A 21,159-nucleotide genomic window follows, 5' to 3' on the forward strand; every position below is an offset into this window, starting at 1 on the left:
AATCAAGGAACTTTGTCTGGAAAGGACTCCTCCAGCAAGTTCTTCTTTGTATCCTCAACGTTTATTGTTTTGTGATATATAACACCCCCCTATAAACATAGGAAATATCCCAGTTAGTGCATCCAGTTGTCTTGGTATTTAAGGATACTGCTTAGTCCATAAGCATTGTGCCTAGTTTCAAGAATCAGCAATCATAAAAATATTCACATTACATAAATGGACACATTTCACAGGAAGAAAGGCAGACTGAACTATCTAAGAAAAAGATGCTGTGGGAAGGCCCTAATCATAGGTGTGGTGATCGCAGAAGTTTGAAAAGTGTTATGGCACCTTAGAAAGCAAAGCGAAAAAAAAATGTACTAGTCAAACTCTTAATTCTCATCAAGCAAAGGAGAAAAGGCACAAAATGCTCTCACAACTGGAAGACATCCAAAAAGGATTTAGGACATTGGATGTTTTCCGAGAATTCTGTTATTATTATTATTTTAATTTTTGAGAGAGATTTTTGCTATACAGCATGTGTGCTTGCTAGAGAGACAGAGACAGAGAGAAAAAAAGTGGCCAGGGGGGTGGCCACACCTCAATCCCTCCTCCATTCTCTTCCAGGGATTTTGGGCACACACACACACACACACACACACACACACACACATACCCAGCATGAGTTTGTCCAGCGCCTTAACCATTATGCTACCTGCTGGCCCAGAAAATTCTATTATTTAGCATCCACTAGTTATTTAGTAAATCTCTACTATATGCTAATAGACTAATATATATGATGCTTTTCAATTAAAGAGTGATGAACAGTTTTTATAAAATGTTGTATAATATGACCTAGGCTTCAGTGTAGGCAGTAGTGTACTGACCTGCAGTGCTAGAAGCCACATGGCTAACTGTGGTTTGGATCCAAACTATTGACTTAAAACACACCAAGTGCATATGTGCCCAAGATCTTGATGAGGTAGAGGACTAGGAGAGGAGATCACAATGTGATGACAACCATGTGAAGGTGCCTCTCTCTCATCTGCATGCACATGCTCGCTGTCATGAATAAAATAAATAAACTAAGAAAAGAAAATGTATCTATAATAAACTGCCCAGAGCAGCACTGTACTTATGGAAATACATATGATTGCCCCAAATATGAGAGAAAACCAAAAAACTATGATGCAAGCTGAATTCAGCATAAAATGAGGAAAGTGTGTAAATTTTAGTGTGTGACAGACATACAAATGACTTGATTTTAAAAGTAATATACAGGAGCCAGCATGTAGTATGGTGATTAAAGTGTTTAATCCCACATGGCTGGACCCAGTGGCTTAACGATCACACTGGGTGGGGCCAGCAAGTGTCATGGTGGTTGAGGCACTGGATTCCTTTGTGGTTGACTGTGGTTCGAATCCCAGATGCAGCAGCTTGAATCTCACTCCAGATGCATATGTGTGTGTGCCTAAAATCCCAAGAGGATAATGGAAAAGGGATTCAGCCTGGTCATTGCCCTGGGGAGTGATTTTTCACTTTCTGTCTTTCTGTCTCTCCATCATACACACATGACCCTATAGCAAAAATCTCTCAAAAAATCAAAACAATAATCATGCCAGACATGTGTGTCTCTGGCATGTTTTTTATATATATATATATATATTCACACACATACATACATATATATAATTTTCACAGCATGATTCTTTGTTATTCACTCCTTGTAGTGTTTATATTAATATTAATTATAATATAGAATATTATTTATATTCATATATAATACAAAATATTCTATAGTTTCCTTTCATTAAACTGGTATAGAAATTGTATATATTCTTCACCATATTATATACATACATAGAGTATATATTATGTACTGCAACTCCTATTACAAATCAATGAAGAAGAGAATTTTCAAAATGAAATTGCCCAATTTTTACCTGTAAACCAGAAAGTTAATTTGGTATTGTTTCTGTCAGGGTCAGTTGGTGGTGTGGTTGTTAAGGCACCTGAATTCCAGACAGCCATGTGGTTCAAGTCCCAGACCCAGCAGCTTGAAAAACAGATGGGGCACATGTGTGTGTGTGTGTGTGTGTGCACAAAATCCTGAAAGGAGGTTGAAAGAGAAGGGATTGCAGTATGACCCTCTCCCAGGGGGTACTGTCTCACTTTCTTTCTTTCTCTCTGTCTCTTTCTGATGAAGCACATGTACCCTCTGGCAGAAATTTAAAAATAAAATATTGTTTCAGTCTTTAAGTAAAGGAAATAATTTTTAAAAAAAATAAGTAATGAAAAGAATAAAAGAGAAAAAGAAACATAAAGGGAGAGTCAACAAAAGAGGCAAAGAAGAAGGGAGACAGGGATGGAAGAACAGGTCTGTTAATGGATACTGCCAGGGGCTTCATTTAATTCACCAACATTTCTTTTCTCACTCAAAATGCTTGTAACAGTGGTCCTTTTCCAGGAATACTGAGTTTGAGAAATATACCCACAATTACATGAGGCTTTCTAAGACAGAAGAAAACATAATAGAGTTGTCTATTTGGTACTTTTTTAAACAAATAATCATTTTGGCCTGCATTGGAAATGCCATCATGAAGAAGGGCTTTACTAGATGACAGCCCATCTCCTTTTTGTTCTTGGGGCTTATTATTATTTTAAATCATAAAATGTTAGTTGTGAAGATCAGAAGAATCTCAGCAGTACCTGTGTTAGCCTTCCAATGGTTCTGGGTGGGAGCAACAAACAAGCTCAGTCTTTACCTTAAAGCTTTTCCTTTCCCCCTGCCATTATTATTGAATTTATTTGGGGGGAGGGTTTTTTAAGTATAAATATAATATCCATTTATTATAATGAGTCAAACAAGGTTAATAATATTCCCTTCCTCTAAGAACTCCTCCCACATACTTTGGGCAACCAGTCCGGTGCTAATAGCATAATGGATCTTGTTCCACATGGTTATCTACACTCACAAACAAATAGAAACATAAATTTTCACAATAGTTTTTGACACGATATTTTACAAAAATGGAATCATATCCATCACTGTGTTCTGAAACTTGTTTTTATCAGTTGACATTTATATCATAAACATGCCTCCAGACCAGTGCACACATATCTAACGTACTCTTTCTTTTGTTCTCAGCTCCATAATAAATCATGGTATAAATGTGTCATAATTTAATCAACTATCACTCTATTCGTGAGCTTTTATTCTCATTAGCTTGGTTGCTTTATTTCTGTAAGAGAGAGAGCCCAAAATGAGATTATTGGCTCAAGAAAGCAACCCATTTTACAATCCAGATATATAGGCAGTTACAACTAGAAGCATGTATTTTTTTTCTCTTCTTTTAAATATTCTGGGCATTTTGAGATATATAGTAGAAAAAAAAGAGAGTGATTAGAATAAGCCAAATTGAATTTACTGTTATAAAATGCCAATAAGCAGTCCCTGGCCTAGTGGTTGAGGGAGCCTAATCCCAAATGGCCAAATGCAAAGTCAAATCCCAGCTCTGGTGTCTAGAAAGTCAAACCAAACATATGTACGTACATGCCCAGAATCCCAACAGGTTGGAGGAATAGAGAAGGAATTGCAATGTGACCATTCCCCATAGGGGGATACTCTCTTTCTTTCCCTTTCTCTGCATTTCTGTCTCTTTTTCATGAGCACACATGCCTTCTGGCAAGCAAGTAAACAAACACACACCACTGCCCCCCACAGGCTGCCTCTTAGCCTACTGGTTAAGGGAGCCTGATCCCACATCACCAATTGTAGTTCAAATCCTGGTCCTGGAAGCTTGAAAAACCTGCCAAGCTGGTTGTGTTGTTAGATTCCCACATAGTCCACCACGGTTAGAGTCCTGGACCCAGCAGCTTGTTTGTGCATGCCAAAGATCCCAAGAGGAGAATAGAGGAGAAGGGATGGCAGCATGGCCAGCCCCACCCTGGGGGGTGATTTCTCACTTTCTGTCTCTCTCTCTCTCTCTTTTTCTCTGTCTGTCTTTCTGGTGAGCACATGCGCCCTATACCAAAAAATCTCTCTCTTAAAAAATAAAAAAACATGCCAGGATGTGCCTCAAGCCCTGACAAGATGGAGAAGTGGAGAAGTGATTGTGATGTGACCACACCCACTGATTTTACTTTTTCCCTCTTTCTGTGTCACTGTGTCTCTCTGGCAATTAAAGAAACAAAACAAAACAAAACAAAAACACCCTCTACCTTATGAGACTAGCCAAAGTCCCCAGATGAACTTGATGGAAAGAGTTTTTCATAGGATTTTATAAACCAAAGTGTGATGGTAATTTTCAAGGTTCTTCCCCATCATAACCAACTCTCATCACCATGACAACTTTACTAAAGGGTTTAAGAAAAGAGGTTTCTAATAGTGTCTTTACGAGAGTGCTTATCTCTTCCTTTGGAATGTTAAGATTTGCCCATTAGTAATTATTCTTGAAGAATCAAAATACCTAAATGCTAAATAAATAGATCCGGATGTTTTTCTTTTTCATTTTTCTTTCTTTTTTTTTTGGTAGGGAGAAGAGTTTTCTAAACTGTTTAGTTAGCACTCTTTGGCCTCAAGAAGCTTTGTTAAAGAAAGGGGAGGTTATTTCTGAAGTTGGAGCCAGACTAGCCTATTAGATTTCTTATAATAAATGTCAATACTTACATGGTAATTAATATTACACCTAAGGGGCTAGCTGGTGGTGTAGTGTTTAAGGCACTGGACTCCCTACATGGCCAGCTGCAGTTCGAGTCCTGGATCCAGTGGCTTGAAACTTACACTGGGCACACTTGTGTGTATGCCCAAAATCCCAAGAGGAGAATGGAAAAGGGATTGTGACATAGCCATCTCTTCTGGGAGGTGATTTTTTCTTTCTTTCTTTCTTCCTGAATCTCTGGTGAGCACACATGCCCTATAGAAAACTCTCTTAAAATAAATAAATAAATAATTATACCTCAGTAGACGCCTAGGTACAGAGATGGCTATAAAATCCAATCAGCCCCATGAGGGCTTTCCAAATGCCTGATGGAAAGAAATTTGTATGATGAAAGCTGTAGTTGAGACCTTGGCTCAGTCACTTGCTGTTCAATGCTGCAGAAACCACTTTGAACTAGGATTCAGGAGAACTAGGTAACTCTGAGAAAGTCATGTGAACTCTCTGAGCTTTTATACCTTGCCTGGGAAATGGGGCTTAGGCTGCCCCTTGCTATTTTTACCTCACAGAGGCGAGTTCCTGGAAGAACTGGTGACAATTGAAGGACAGAGGTTATGAACACAAACTGGATCAAGACTGGTTTAGACTGTGGTTTTTCTGGTTACTACCTGGATAATCGTGATCCAGTTACTTACCCTCTGAGTTTCAGCTTCTCAAAATGTGATAAAATGCCTACATTTGTGACTTGTTTAAGAATGAGATGGGATCATGCCTTTAAAAGTGTCAGCACAGTGCCTGGCACATAGTGAAACCTCAATAAATGAGCCCTGTTAATTTTTTTTTTTTCTTTTGGAGAGGTTTTCGCTATAGGGCGTGTGCGCTCGCCAGCCAGACAGAGAGAGACAGAGACAGAAAGCGAGAAATCACCCCCCGGGGGGATGGTCACGCCGCAATCCCTTCTCCTCCATTCTCCTCTTAGAATCTTGGGCACGCACGCACACGCGCCCGGCGTGAGTTTCAAGCCACCGGGTCCGGGACACGAACCGCGATCGACTACGTGGGAGTCCAGCGACATAGCCATTACGCTAACTGCTTGTTCCCAGCCCTGTTAATTTTTAAAGGGCCGCTTGAATGTGATAACTCCTTCAGGAAACTCAGGCTTTTCTCTGAGGTCACTTAAACTTTCCCTTCCATTCAGTTGCTGTCTTTCTTGCCCTCTTCAGTCTTCTGTTGTTTCTAAGGCCCATTTGCCTTATCTCTGAGAGATAAATAGGAGCCTTGGTGCTAGAATCAAGACTGTAGAAAAGGGCTGAGAACATGAGATCCAGCTTGTGGTTTGATTGGTAGCCAAGTATTCAGAAGCCTTGGCAACTTAATGGGCCACAGTGGGAACAACACATTAATTCCTGATTGCTCTGCATCCCAGGACAAACCAAGAGGTCCAAGAGCAGTAACTAGGGTGCATGTGTAGAAATGTCCTTCAATCCACATTGAGGCAAAGTATGTGGTTTTGGGTTGGGAAGGTTAAGAAATCAGCAAAATGCATGACCTTGCCTTAGCATTTCACCACCATGTCATCTTGCTTTCTATTCATTGCCCTAAAATCAGGAAGTAGGTTATTGGTCTAGTCATTCATCCCAATGCAAGAATGGAGGCCAGTTTGTATGTGACTGGGTTGGGGCAAGATCTTTCTATACTAGCTCTGGGGAAAGGATAGTTGTGGAATTAGACATAGAGAAACCTTGCCCTTGGTTTTGCTGGGTCCATCAGCTCTCTGTTTCTATGAGAGAGAGAGTGCTAGAGGAAAAAAGGCACTCTCACAGGGAGACCTCAGGACATGAACCCTGGACCTTCCAAGTGGCCTCAGCATCATGGAGCATTGCATTACCACTGTACCACTGTGGCTGGTCCAACTGTTCATATTTCTATAAGCATTGTGATAACAGCCATTTAAGAAGTTCCAAATTTCCTTGGTCTTCTCATTTTTTTTTTTTCTCCACTAGAGTCAAGATGTTTTTTCTAGCCTGATCCTTCAATTTCTTCCAGCCTCTGCTCATTATCTAGTTTGAAAGCTTGTTTCCACATTTTCAGGTATTTTTAATTAGTAACACCTCACTTCTAGTAGCAGTTTTCTGTTCTAGTCTGTTCTGTTGCTGATACCAGAAAATGCTTGAACTGGGTGATTCACAAGAATAGAAGTTTATTCAGCTCCTTGTTTGGAAGTCCAAGATCCTGCCAGGGTTGCTGTCTCTCTCTGTCTCCTTATCTCTCTGTCTTTCTTGCTGATTGAAGAAATAAATATATAACATTAAAAAAAAACTGTAAATAATTCACTGGGTTGTTGTGAGGGTGATGAGTTGGGGTTTGAGAAGTACATTACATACCGTCCAGAATATAATAAAAGCTGAATAGGTGTTAAATCAGACATGAATTAATTCAGTCAACATTTGAGTCTCTACTATGTGCCAGGCCCTGTGCTCAGTTAAATGATAAGGATAAAGAAATGAACGATGTGTTCCTTTCCCCTGGGATACTTTTTTTTTTTTTTATCACTACTTTACCTATACAATTTTCCCTAACTATATGTCTTCTAATACAAATGAATCTAAATGGTATGTGTAAATCAGCACTCAACACAGCACCTGGCACATGGCAGGCATTCACTAAATAATTACAGTTGTTCCCTTGTTGAATGAGATTATATGATTTGCAAAGCTAGAATGAGCCAAACCTTTGTGTGGCCTTTGGCACAGTGGGCTCTCAGGCAGGACAAGCAGGTGGCACGATGAAAGGAGTCAGTTTTCTCCTCTTCTTCTGGCCAAATTCCAGAGGCTATATGAGATTTTAGGATATAAGGGCCTGGTATAAAAGGGCCTGGAGCATACATAAGTGTATGCTCCTCTATATCCAGAAGTCCAGAAGACATTTACAATCATCGTGTATTTTATCTAACTGAATAATATGTAGTAGTTTTTTTTTTTCTTCCTTTTCTCCAACATCTATTGATATTTCTTTGGAGGACTAAACCCATATTTTTGTGGGGGAACCACTCCTCCCTCTAAGGTAGATGAGTCTAACTCTAAGGTTGACATGTGATTTGGGATCAACTAATCAGAGCACCGCGTGCCCTCAGCCAAGGTGATTGAGCAAAAGTGGCATGTGTCCCCAATAAGTCGAAGGAGGTTCAAATCAAAACTTTTGGGGCATTCTTCAAAAGGAAGACTATTTCTTTCTGAAAGACTACAACTGAAAGAAGATTGTCTGGAGTTTCCAGCAGGTGGTATATGGAGAAAGCCTGATCTGCAGTAAAGTCAATACAAAACAAAGCAGAACTAAAAGATAAATGATGCGTTGACGCCTGGCTTGCATCCTGGACCAAACCATGCCCAAAGCTCTCTTGCTGTACTTCTGTTATTTGAGCTGATACATTTTCTCACTTGCTTCAGCCAGTTTCGGTTGGAGTTCTACTTCTAACCACAAAAGAATGTTCCCTTTGCCAATTCCTCAGTACTACTAGGGCTGCTCCCAGTGGCTCTGTGAAGAGTAGAGAGGCCATATGACCTGCACTCTCGTTCCCATGGTAGCAGGCTCTGCAGCCCTAATCATAAAAGACCAAATGGTAAATGCTGTTCACATGCTCATGGCAGCAATTTTAAGGATGTCCTGTGTGGAACTGACCCTAACAAGGGATTCTAAAAAGAGCCTAGCTTATGTAATTTAAATTCTTAAAATAACTTCAGCTTTGAGTCTGAGAATCCCACTGGGGCTTGTGACTGCCTAACCTGGGATGGAGAGGTCAGAGATTCTCAGTGAATGAAAAATAGGCTAAGAACAAAATCATCTCTTATCCTCAGCAGAGGGTAAGTGTGGGTCAGGACTCCAAGTGGCAAATTAGTGATTGCATTTATTTAACGACTTCTCAAAAATGCCTATAACAGTGCAGGAGGACAACTGACCCATTTTTGAGTCTGGAATCAATAGGCTAATAAAAGTAATCCTTAAAAATAGCTTTCCCTTCTTAAAATATATTTCCTACTGAGTAGCAACCAGGAGAACATTCTTATCTGAACCCTGACTCATTTTTCTGTGGATTGAAACATAGTAAGGTGGCAGCTTTGGTGCACTTGGGGGGTTATTTGCTGGATGCTGTGCATAGGGGTTCCTGTCCCTGAGTGGAGAATCCAGCCCAGATTTCCCAGCTTTCCTTGGTGAGCATTCCTCCCATCTAGAGTGGAGAAAAGGATAAGACTACAGAAGCTCCCAGACCATCACTTTGTTGCAAGGCCTCTTGGTATTCAAATCCTGTTTCCATCAAACTGAAATCAGGAATCTGAGAGTTAGAAGCAGGGTCAGGAAGGTTGAGAATGAGTGCTGTAGTGAGGAAGTCCTGTGGGAGTAGCTGCTTCCATTATTCCCCAGCTGAGTGGAGAAGAGAAAGGGAGGAATTTTCAGAGATAAAACAAATCCTTTGGGATCAGATGTGATTTGGCTCATGTGAAATTGTTGTGTTCTTAAACTGAATATTTTCTCATCCTGATTCCCTTAGAATGATGCTGTCATTAGGCTCCCTTGCATTGTCTCCCATTCCTAGGCATTAATTTTCCTACATTTGTAGAGAAAAATACCCTTCTCCTAGGTTCTGTCCAGCACTTCCTGTACTAGTAATAATTTGGATTCTATATCCCCATCTTCTCCATCCTTGTGTCATGGGAATGAAAATTAATTCCCTAAGGAGCATTTTTTCTTTTCTTCTTCTTCTTCTTTTTTTTCTAGAATTACTTTATTTAGGGGACAGGAGGTATCATGGTGGTTAAGGCGATTGGACTCTCACATGGCTGACCATGGTTCGAGTTCCAGACCTGGCAGCTTGCTTTGTCACTTTCCTTCTCCCTTTCTCTCTCTCATCGACTTTAAAAAATAAAATAAAAAGAATAACAATGAATAAAATTAAATAATTACTTTTTAAAAAGTATTACTTTATTTAACTTTATTTATTTATTTACATTTCGACCAGAGAGGAACAGAGTGAGAGAGAGAGAGAGGGAAAGTGAGAAAGCAAACCGCCAGGTCTGGGACTCAAACTGCAGTTGGCCATGTGGCAGTCCAGTGCCCTCAATCACCATACTACCTGCCAGCCCCTTTTTTCTTCTTCTAATCATGAAAGGTACATTCATGCACCAGAGAAAGATTGAGAGACACAGCAAGGGAGAGAGAGAAATAGAGTGAATGGATGAGAAAGCAACCCCCAGTGGGTCACACTTTATGATACGATCCTTTCTCCTTCCTTCCTGTCCTGTCAGGAGCTTGGGCATGCATACATACCCAATGTACCTTTCAAGCAACTGGAATTGGGATTCAAACCATAGTCTCTCATGTGAGATCCACCTCCCTTAACCAGTAGGCTGTGGGTTGGCCCTGGAGCATTTCTTAAAAATGGAGACATGGGCCATTTTGCAGCCAATTCTTCCTAAGGCACCTGACAAAAAAATAATATTCCAGAAACTTATTGAAGACCTATAACTTCAAAATCTCAGGGAATAGAGCTCAGAAACTCCCATCTTTAATATTGTTCCCAGGCATCCTTCATGCATACCAAGACTTGAAAACCATGCTCTAATGGTGACAGCAGACAATGTTTTTAGCTGTCATGGGCAGATGGCAAAGCAGAGCCTCCTATCACCATCTGCCCTCTGATCTCCAGGGGAAGGCCTCATGTGAAAATGTGCTTTTCAAGCCTGATTGAAGGGAAGAATAAAAAAAGACAGAAGCATCTTCAATACTACATATTTCTTCCCATTTCATCGTTCAATCATTTGGTCCTATTTCCAGTTCCTGGAGAGTTACCTTGAAAATCAGAGAAGCTCCAAGCTTCTTCCTAAACTTAATTCAGTCAGTATCATCAAATCTTGGTTAATATTTTTTTATGGACTTTGAAGTGTTGGTCATTCCTCCTACCACCATAAATGATAGTAGATTGTGAATATTATTTTAATGGACCATAATCTGCATTTTTAGTAATAAGAACAGTGGTTATTTTTGCAGCCATGTCTTTTAAGCTGTGAGGCTAAATAATACACACAGAGGAATAAAGTAAAAAGAAAAAAAAAAAACTTGTTTCAAGATTTTTAAATTGGATCTGGAAAGGATAAGAAATAGAAAGAAATCGCCAATGGGATGTTGAGTCTGACATAATTAACAGATGCACATTCACCCCAGGGGCTTCTGAGCAGCAGACAAGTTAAGGTGAGAGTTGTGCATGAAGTTTTTTCAATGAGGTCTTATGAAAGCAAAGATGGTTTAAAGAACTCAATAGATCAAATAACTGCTCTCAAGATCCCTACCTTAAGGTGCAAAAAATTGGAACACAAAATCAAAAAAGGAGTCTTAGCTGTCCCTTACTGTCAGTTGCTGTATTCATGAGGGGTACAGAGAAAACTAGATGATAATTATGAATTATTGGATTGTTGAAAAAGTCATGACATATTTTTTTCTATGCATCATGACTTTTTTGACAACCCCAATGCATTTACATCTCCAGGTCCTTATTCCTTAATACTTAGGATGATCTTATAAAGTAAATAATGTAGCAAAAGAAACTTGGGTTCTGAAACACTAAGTTACTTGCCCAAGATATGTGTATTGAACAGGTAATATGACAGGATCTAAATCCAGGTTCCTACAGTAAGAGATTTGACTAGTAAATCTTTTTATTAATGACACTTATAATGACCAGAATTCAAACTACACACTAGAAGCACTCTATAGCCTCTTTTGCCCTACAGAATAGTGTCTAAGAGCAAAAGTTCTTAGACACTGGAATCAAGTTCAAATAAAGGCCATTGACACTTGTTAGGAAAAAAAATTAGAGAAAATATATAAAGCACTATATTAGGGTTCTCCAGAGAAACAGAACCAATAGAGGTTATATCTGTACCTAACTAAATCTACATTTATATCTATGGAGAGAGAAAGGGATTTATTATAAGGAAATGGCTCACATGATTATGGAGATTGAGTCCCAAGATCTGCAGTTAGCAAACCAGAGCCCCAGTAGAGCCAATGGCATAAATCCCGGTCCAAGTTCAGGGCAATGTCTCAACTTGGGCAGGGACAGAAAAAGTTCTCTCTCAGACCAGAAGGTGGTACAGCAGTATAGTAATTGGACCACATAGAAAAGCTCCGGGTTTATGTCTCAGAGCCTCCCTGTACACGCACACACACACACGCCAGGTGTATGTACATCCGCCTGTGATCTGGGCTGGCTGGAGCTGGGGGTGGATCATAGCATGGAGATACTGTGTAGGGATCTCACTCTTGCTCACTGAAGAACCAAATAAAAAGAAAAAACAAGTTCTACATGATTGAGTGTTAGCTAGATAGTTACAGAGTTGATATTTGAGCCCATACCGGTCTGATTCGGATATCTGAGCATACATTTCTATGTATTATTCTGCTCTTTACCCAGAATCTCTGCTTGTATGGTTTTCCATGCCTAGAAAACTCCTTCTTTCTTTCTTTCTTTCTTTCTTTCTTTCTTTCCCGCCAGGTGTATGTACATCCGCCTGTGATCTGGGCTGGCTGGAGCTGGGGGTGGATCATAGCATGGAGATACTGTGTAGGGATCTCACTCTTGCTCACTGAAGAACCAAATAAAAAGAAAAAACAAGTTCTACATGATTGAGTGTTAGCTAGATAGTTACAGAGTTGATATTTGAGCCCATACCGGTCTGATTCGGATATCTGAGCATACATTTCTATGTATTATTCTGCTCTTTACCCAGAATCTCTGCTTGTATGGTTTTCCATGCCTAGAAAACTCCTTCTTTCTTTCTTTCTTTCTTTCTTTCTTTCTTTCTTTCTTTCTTTCTTTCTTTCTTTCTTTCTTTCTTTCTTTCTCTCTTTCTGTCCCTCTCTGGTCAAATTAAAATAAATACATAAAATAAATAAAGATTAATAAAGTCATTCTTTAGAAAAATGGACTTCGTGGGGCCAGCAGGTGGTGTGGAGGTTGAGGTGCTGCACTCCCACATGGTCGACCCTGGTTCAAGTTCTGGACTTGGTGACTTGCTTTCTCACTTTCCCTCTTTCTTTCTCTCGCTGGTCAGCTTGGAAATATACTAGTAAATACAATACAATACAATAAACAATTATTTTAAAAACGGACTTCAGGGCCGGCAGGTGGTGCAGTAGTCAAGGTGCTGGATCCCCACACGGCCAACCGCTGCTCGAGTCCCGGACCTGGCGGCTTGCTTTCTCACTTTCCCGTTCTCTTTGTCTTTCTGTCCCTCTGTGGTCAAATTAAAAAATAATAACAGTAACAAATATAATTTTAAAAATTCTTAAATAAATGGACTTCAATATTTTCCTGTACCATATGTAATAAACCTGTTTAATTCCATTTTCCAACAAATGTTTTGTAGTTTCCTGGTGTAACCTACCAGTGTCTTTGGGGTGAGATTTTGGATGCTTGTCTCTTTGCTTCTTCTTTGGGCTTTTCTGTATTTATTTGATATAATTATTATTTTCTTTCTTTTAGAGTTTTTTTTTTTTTTTTTTCCATAGGGGGTACTCGAACCATGGTCAACTACATGGGAGTCTGGCGACATAGCCGTTATGCTAACTGCTGGTTCCCCCCTCTGTCTTTCTGTAGGGAAGATAGCACCTTACAACATTTCTGGTGCTATCATAGAGGCATATTTCTACATGGACAGAGATTCTTCCAAAATCATTTTCTTTGGTATAGTTTCCATCCTTCAGACATGCTGGACTATCGCTCATCATCAATACTGCTTCTCTCCTTCCACATGTTATTTCACATACCTACTGTAGGCCCTCCTCCTAGGGGAGTCTTGTAACACCCAAGGCATAGCTCTATTCTTGTAAAGTTCAGAGGAATTATCACTTTCCCTTTTATTGCCTACATTCCCAACTAGACTATGAGCTTCTAGGAAGCAGAAACCTTGGCCCATTTCACTTCATATTCTCAGGACCTAGCACAGAAGCTGGTACATAATAGGGGCTCAGTGTGTATTTATTAAGTCAATGAAAAAATAATTGAACTCTAAAGTCAAGAGTTACTTAACAAGTTCCCATATACCTGCCACAAATGATAAGGATTATCAGAGCCTGGGATCATAAAATGTAAATTAAATAGTAATGCTATTTTCAATGGTTAAAAACATATCCACATTTTAATTAGCAGACTCAAAATGCAGTTGAGGTCCTGGAAAGCACTTTCAGGGTATGTATACCAGAACTCTTGGCTCACTGTATGATTTCACATATAATTCTTGTCACTTAGCATCCTTGGGTTTAAAAATTGGCACATGTTTGAAGGAATCTCTGGGGTAGGAGAGAAATCCTATTCCCTGATATGTTTCAACAGGGACAGAAGGACTGCAGTTTCATTTCCTGCCAATTTTTAAATTATGAATATTTAGGTGTGATTATAAGTAAGCAAGATAAGCCTACCAGGGAATCGAATAATCCTAGAACATGAAAACATAGTATATTGTTTTCCTTCCCTCTTCCTTTCAAGTTGATTTGTTTTACTTTTGCAAAAGAAAATAAGTCAGGTGGTAAGAAAATTATATGGAGAAATTTAAATACTACAAAATCATAACAAAAGGAAATTTGTTGTTTTATTCAGTCAAACTATTAAAATACATAATTCTCTAGTTTCTTTGAAATTAAGAACAAACCATTTGACCAATTTAAGTCCTCTTTTAAATTAAAAAAAGTACTACTCTGTTTGACCCCATCCCCTCCCCTAATAATACCTCTCCAGAATGAGTAATTTCTTTATCATCCATCTCTTTGAAATATTCATAATAAAATATAGGCAGCTTTAAAAGAATTCATAATTTAGAACAATAATAGAGGTAAGCTCAGACTTCCTTTTAAGCTTCTGGAATGAAATGAAAGGCTTAGATTTTATGTTATATTTCTGTAGTATTTTGAAGCAGTTTTTGTTATATTAATGAAACACACTACTATCTGAAGACTCACTACATTTTCCTTTCACAATAAAGCACTTTCAGAATCCAGACAGATTAGGTTAGGGCAAGACTACCTTTCCCATCACCGTTTTGTAAGCAAATCTTCCAGCATCCAACATATGTTAGTTAAATTAATGAGAGCAATAAACAAAGAAACCAAGATTAGCAATGAACACACTCAATGGGAAACTTCATTTTACTCCAAAATCGTCTCTCCTTTTTGTCATTTGAATGTCATTACTAAATATAAGATGAGAATGCTTTCTTGTGTACTTCCCTTTATGTTTCAGTCTCGTTCACAGACTTTCTGACTCACCCCTATTCATGATCAAACACAAATTTCACAAAAGGTTTAATTGCATCTAGACTTTAATAAATATTCTACTTGGGATCTGCAAATAAGACTATAGAAAGGTGGGGGAATCTTTTTGTTATGCAAATAAAAGCTTGTGGAAGCTCTTTCTGAAAGCTATTTATCTGAGCCCTTGAAAAGCAATGTTTGAATGGCCTTTTCTTCTTTCTTCCAGGAATGTCAACCTCATTACAAGGCTTGTTATAACATCTTATTTTGTGGTCATTTGGCAAGTAAGTTCTTCCTGAGATGAATTTTGATAAGATGTATAATGATAACTTTATGTATTTTTATAAGCTATCTCAAATGAAGCTTTTAATTGAGGAATGGAAAGTTAAGTTCTTCATAATAAAGTACAATTTTTGTGGAGGCTTCTCCAACAGGATCTGACATCTCTGAAGAAGGCAAATGCTGGACATATGTCTTTTAGTAGTTCTTCCACCACATGCATAATATTGATAATTACCTCTGTTTCCTGAACATGTTCTAGACATCGTGCCAGCATTTGAGATATACTAGCTTCATTCCTCTTAACAAAATCCCTATGCATTGTTGGTATTTTATTGGCAATTTCAAGATTAAAGGACTGAGAATTAAAGTAGCAACTATTTTCCTTAACGTTTCTGCTGTGGTTTAGATATGTCCTCCAAAGTCCTGTGTTAGGATTTGATTGCATTCTAAAGATGTTAAATGAAAACTTGATTCTCTTATGATGTCAAAAGTAGGGACTTTTGGAGAAAATTAGTGACTGGCTGTTTAGGGCGGATACCTGTAATTGAGTCCTGGTAGGATTATAAGGAAAGAAAATGAGGAAGGCAGAGGCCACATGAATACAGACCATGCTCTGCTCTGCTTATGTTCCCCTTCCCTCTACCATGTTGTAGTCTCATCACAGGTTAGTCCCTAGACCTCTAATTATGAGCTGAATAAATCCCTATTTCTTTATAAACTACCCAATCTCAGGTATTTCTGTTAATCACACAATAATGGAATATTGTCACATGGCTGATAAATCCAGCATTTGAACTCATGTCTGTCTGATTCCAATGGCACAAGTTGTACCCTTTAAGCAATACTGGCTGCTTTAGATTCTTTTTTTAAAGAATTTTATTTTATTGGGAACCAGCAGTTAGCGTAATGGCTATGTCGCTGGACTCCCACGTAGTCGATCGCAGTTCGCGTCCCGGACCCAGTGGCTTAAAACTCACGCCGGGTGCATGTGCGTGCGTGCCCACGATCCTGAGAGGAGAATGAGGGAGAAGTGATTGCGGCGTGACCATCCCCCCTGGGGGGTGATTTCTCGCTTTCTGTCTCTATGTTTCTCTCTGTCTGTCTGGCGAGTGCATGCGCCCTATAGCAAAAACCTCTCCAAAAAAAAATAAATAAATAAATAAAGAATTTTATTTTATTTAACTTTATTTATTATTATTATTATTTTCCAATTTGGACAGAAAGTTACAGAGAGAGAGAGAAAGTAAGAAAGCAAGCCACTAGGTTCAGGACTTGAACGACAGACGGCCATGTGGAAGTTCAACACCTTTAACCAACATGCCACCTACTGGTCTCTTGTTTTAGATTCTTAATTTGAGTGTATTTTTTCATTCTAGAAATAATTAAATAAATAAAAGATAAGTGGACATAGTTTACCCAGTAAAGCACATCTATAAGAATTAGAAATCAATATACAAAGCATGGTAATAACAAGAGTAATTACATAAACAAAAAGACCAGATATTTTATTTTGTACTATATTGGTAGTTGTGGAATATAAGGATGTTATGGCATGCCAGAAGTTTGCCTTTATCACCTTGCTGCCAGTCATCCTACACAAATCTAAAGAAAAAAAACAAACCCATAACAGGGTACAATTTCTCTTTTATTTTTAATCTGGTTATTCCTATGGAGATAAATTTTAAACTCAGATATTTTGTATCATGAATCTAGACACCATTTGGACATTCATCATTTTTCATCATCCAACTAGTAGAATGTCAGCACAGATCTGAAAATTCAGTTGCCCTCAATAACCCTGAAAGCATAATTGAGTCCTAGGATGGTATTACTCCATGATGAAGTCATTCCCACCTCCTGTGAAGTCACCAGAGGGTATACATATGCATGGGTGGAAAAAACTGATTACCCTGTTTTATGTGATTACTCAACCTATTGCCTGAAGGTATTCCTTTTTCACACATTTTCTGAAGTAATCTAATGGGTTCTGGCTATTGCATGGGAGATGTGTTGCTGAAATGCCTGGTGATACAAATGACTAGGTGACTCATAGGACTCTCTCTCTCTTTTGGGGGTAGTATAAATAATAAGTTTTAAAAAGATGAGGCTTTCTGGTTTGGGTATAACTTTTTGTAGCCTCTCCATTGTGAATTGACTTGGAGTACAGAATATTCTGTTTAACATTTATTGCTCTTTTCATTATTGAAATTGAGATTGATTTTCACCAGTCCAAGGAAAATCTGTGTTCTGGTCTTTTCAAGCATGAAGTAATGGTCTGTAAGAAAAAGGTGGAAAAGACTAAGAAGTCTTCAGAAAGTTCATGGAAATGCATATTATGAAAAAATGCACAAATTTCAAATATTTTTTGCACCAAAATAAATTTGAATTTTAATTCCATTTTCCATGAACTTTCTTTTCCTCTTTTTAAATATATTTTAAAAGAATGATTTATTTAACTTTATTCATTACCTTTATTATAATTTTTAAAATTTGACCAGAAAGAGAGAGAAAGAGGGAAAGTGAGAACGCAAGTTGCTGGGTCTAGGACTCAAACCGCAGTCTGCCATGTGGGAGTCCAGTGCCTCAGCCACCACCCAACTGCCAGCCCCTCCATGAACTTTCTAAGTCCCTTCATGAATTACTTCATCATTGCATTGCCAACAGAAATTCCCGAGACTGAGCGATATGTAAAAAAATAGAGATTTATTTGACTCATGATTGTGGTAGCTGGAAAGTCCAAAAGTGTACAACTGGCATCAGGCTGGCCTCTGTAACAGCACAGCTGACAGAAAAAGAAAGGATGACAGGTGCATCAGAGAGAGAACAAGCAAGTTGTATGCAACTTTCTTTTATATCAACTTACTCTCTAATCTCTTTTTTTATTTATTATTTTTATATACATTCAATCACATTGTTTATATAGTTACCACTCACTAGGACTAAATTCCAAAACATGAACGTTTGGGGGTCAAGCCATAAGACCTTGTATGCATATGGCAATTTCTGGGCGCATTCAAATATGCTTCAAGGATTGCTTTTAGAGTTCTGTTCAACTCTTGCAGCCTACTTCTCATTGTCCTTCTCATAACTTTCCTGTTATTCTGGTACCATTTAAAAATGTAAAGGTAAATATACTAAATTATCAGAGTGAGTGAAGAATGATCAGGCGTTAAATCTAAACTGAAAGAACACAATACCCATATCATCCAAAACCTGTCTTGCAGCTCTTGTGTTTACCCTATTAGCCTACTGCAGAATGTAAGTCCTTCTCTTAAGGAACAAATAACTTGCCTTTGTAAGCTATTAGATCACTGGGATGACATATTTTTTTATGCAAAAATGCATCATGACTTTCCCAACAACCCAATATATCCCTCCCCTTTCCAAAAAATAGGGCTCAGCCTTGTTACTTGGAATAAAAGATAGTTATCAATAATATCGTTATATCTAACAATATTATCAGAAACTTACTGTGGGTTAGACTTCGTTCTAAGCACATATATACATTAGCTTATTATTGGCAAGAGTAATGCCAGTATTCTAAATAGATCTAACTGATGAAGGAAAACCCACTCTTCAGAAGTACAGGGATTCTTCTGGATTCTTGGCTGCAGAAATCTGGAATCTAAGAGATAGAACCACTCGATGAAAAGTGGTAACTTGAATTATGATCTCGCAGGGGAAAAGGTGACAGAGTTCAGGACACATTTTCCCAAAACATGGTACCTTGGCATTTGAGAAGACAGCAGAAGCAGGAAAGTTATTTTAATTTCACCTTTCTCTCCTAAAGCAAGAAATAATACCTAGTAGGAATTTTCTGAAGTTCTTCTAAAGCAATTTATAAGACCCTTATGTGACAGATGTCCACCCTTTTCTCTATTTACTTTTCATCAAATGTAAATGTAAAATGGGTTCCCTCTTCTTTTTGAACCTTAATTTCTGAAGTCTCCCTTATCATATAAAATTTTTTAAAATATTTTTTAAAATAATTAATTTTATTCGTTGTCACTATTCTTTTTCAATTTGACTAGAGATAGACAGAGAGAGAGGGAAGATAAAAAGCAAGCTTCCAGGTCTGGAACTTGAACTGTAGCCAGCCATGTGGGAGTTCAGTGCCTCAACCACCATGCCATCTGCTGGCCCCTATTTATTTATCTTTATTATTATTATTTTAAATTTGCTATAGGGCACATATGAGAGAGAGAGAGAGAGAAATGAGAACACAAGCTGCTGGGTCTGGAACTTGAACTGGATTTGGCCATGTGTGAGTCCAGCACATCAACCATATTGCCACCTGCTGGCCCCATAAAATTTATATTAAATAAAGTTGTGTGCTTTTCTCTTGTTAATCCATCTTTTATTGTAAGAGCCTCAGCCATAAACCTACTGATGGGTGAGGAAAACAGACATTTTTTTCTCTCTTACAAAGGTAAACCCCTGATTCTCTGCCAGCCTGTTTTGTACCCTTTTCTATCTCCTTTTCAAGAAAAAGGAATATTAATCAGATTTATGAAATGAAGTAGCCAGTTGAGGCATATTGACTTGTGGTTAGTCTCTGTGCATTAAGGAGCTATGGCACCCACATATATATCTCTTCTATTTTCTTACTCCAGGTAGCTGGGTGAGTAGATTTAAGACCTGAAATCTTGAAACAGGCCCTTCTGTTTTTCTTTTTGCAGGCATACCTAACTGTACTAATTGTTATTTCAGTTTCTTGTACCTTGCAACTGACAAGAGGATGATCAAGATATGAATTCTGACTGATGAGGACAGAAATTCTGCTTAAATATAAAGTCTAAAATACATGGTTCACTCTAGCATTATGAAAATGTTGTGTTGTGGGAGTATTGAGCCTTGTCTCTGTTATTATCACAATGTCATTGTGATCTTACTATTAATATTAAGTTTTTGCCATATGGAGCTTGTGATTGCTGGAGAGAGACAGCAAGAAGGAAAGTGAGAAATCATCCTCCAGGGGAGATGGCCATGCCGCAATCCCTTCTCCTCCATCCTCCTCCTGGAATTTTGGGCATGTGCACACAAGTATTTGGCGTGATTTTTAATCCACCAGATCAGACTTGAACTATGGTTGGCCAAGTGGAAGTCTAGCGCCTTAACCACCATGCCACCTGCTGGCCTCAACATTGTGATTTTTATATGCACTGATTCTTTGTATATCTCTCTGAAGAGCCACATAAAATGAAGGACAGTGGACTTGCATACTCATAAGTGCCTGGTTGAAATATAACAAACTGTCATAATGCAACCGTGTTCTTAAGGAAGTCCCCTGTCTCTCATAATAAATCATGAAATTTGCCTGTGAGTGAAAAATAACAGCATGTCTGTATCTCCTTAAATATTGTTATGGAACCAGACTATGGCAAATGTTTCTTTCTTTCTTTTTTTTTTTAATCAACGAAAGACACAAGAGGGAAGTAACAGACTTGTACAGACAATGGATCAGAATAATGGATTCTAATATATGTTACCTTAAAAAAAAGTGACAGAGGAAGAAGGGCCCACTTATGAGCAGAGACAAGACTTTTAACCTATGAACTTTCCTTTTGCTAGTTTAATTTGGCAGTTAGATGACTAGAGGTGGTTTAGAGCATACCTCTCCCAGGAAGTATGTTTACCCCTACTGACCCCCAATCAGAATGATAATATCTCTTTAGTCAGAATAGTACTTACACTTTTGCTTACTTCTCATTCACTCCTTAAGTCTCTCTCAACCTCCTTTTCTTACTCACTTTGTTCCTCCAAATGATTAGGTAAAACCTGTTTCTCTTAGGGCAGGCTAAATTAAGAAATCCTCCATTTTCAGTTATTAAAACTGAAAACAAACTTGTTAATATGAAAATAACCCTGATTTCAATCACTCCTATTTACAATCTGCAGAAAGCTTCCCAGTCTAAAGCCAGTGTAGTTTGTGAAAACAATT

The sequence above is a fragment of the Tupaia chinensis genome, unplaced genomic scaffold (genome assembly GCF_000334495.1).
Source record: "Tupaia chinensis unplaced genomic scaffold, TupChi_1.0 Scaffold000569_1, whole genome shotgun sequence".
Classification (NCBI taxonomy): domain Eukaryota; kingdom Metazoa; phylum Chordata; class Mammalia; order Scandentia; family Tupaiidae; genus Tupaia; species Tupaia belangeri.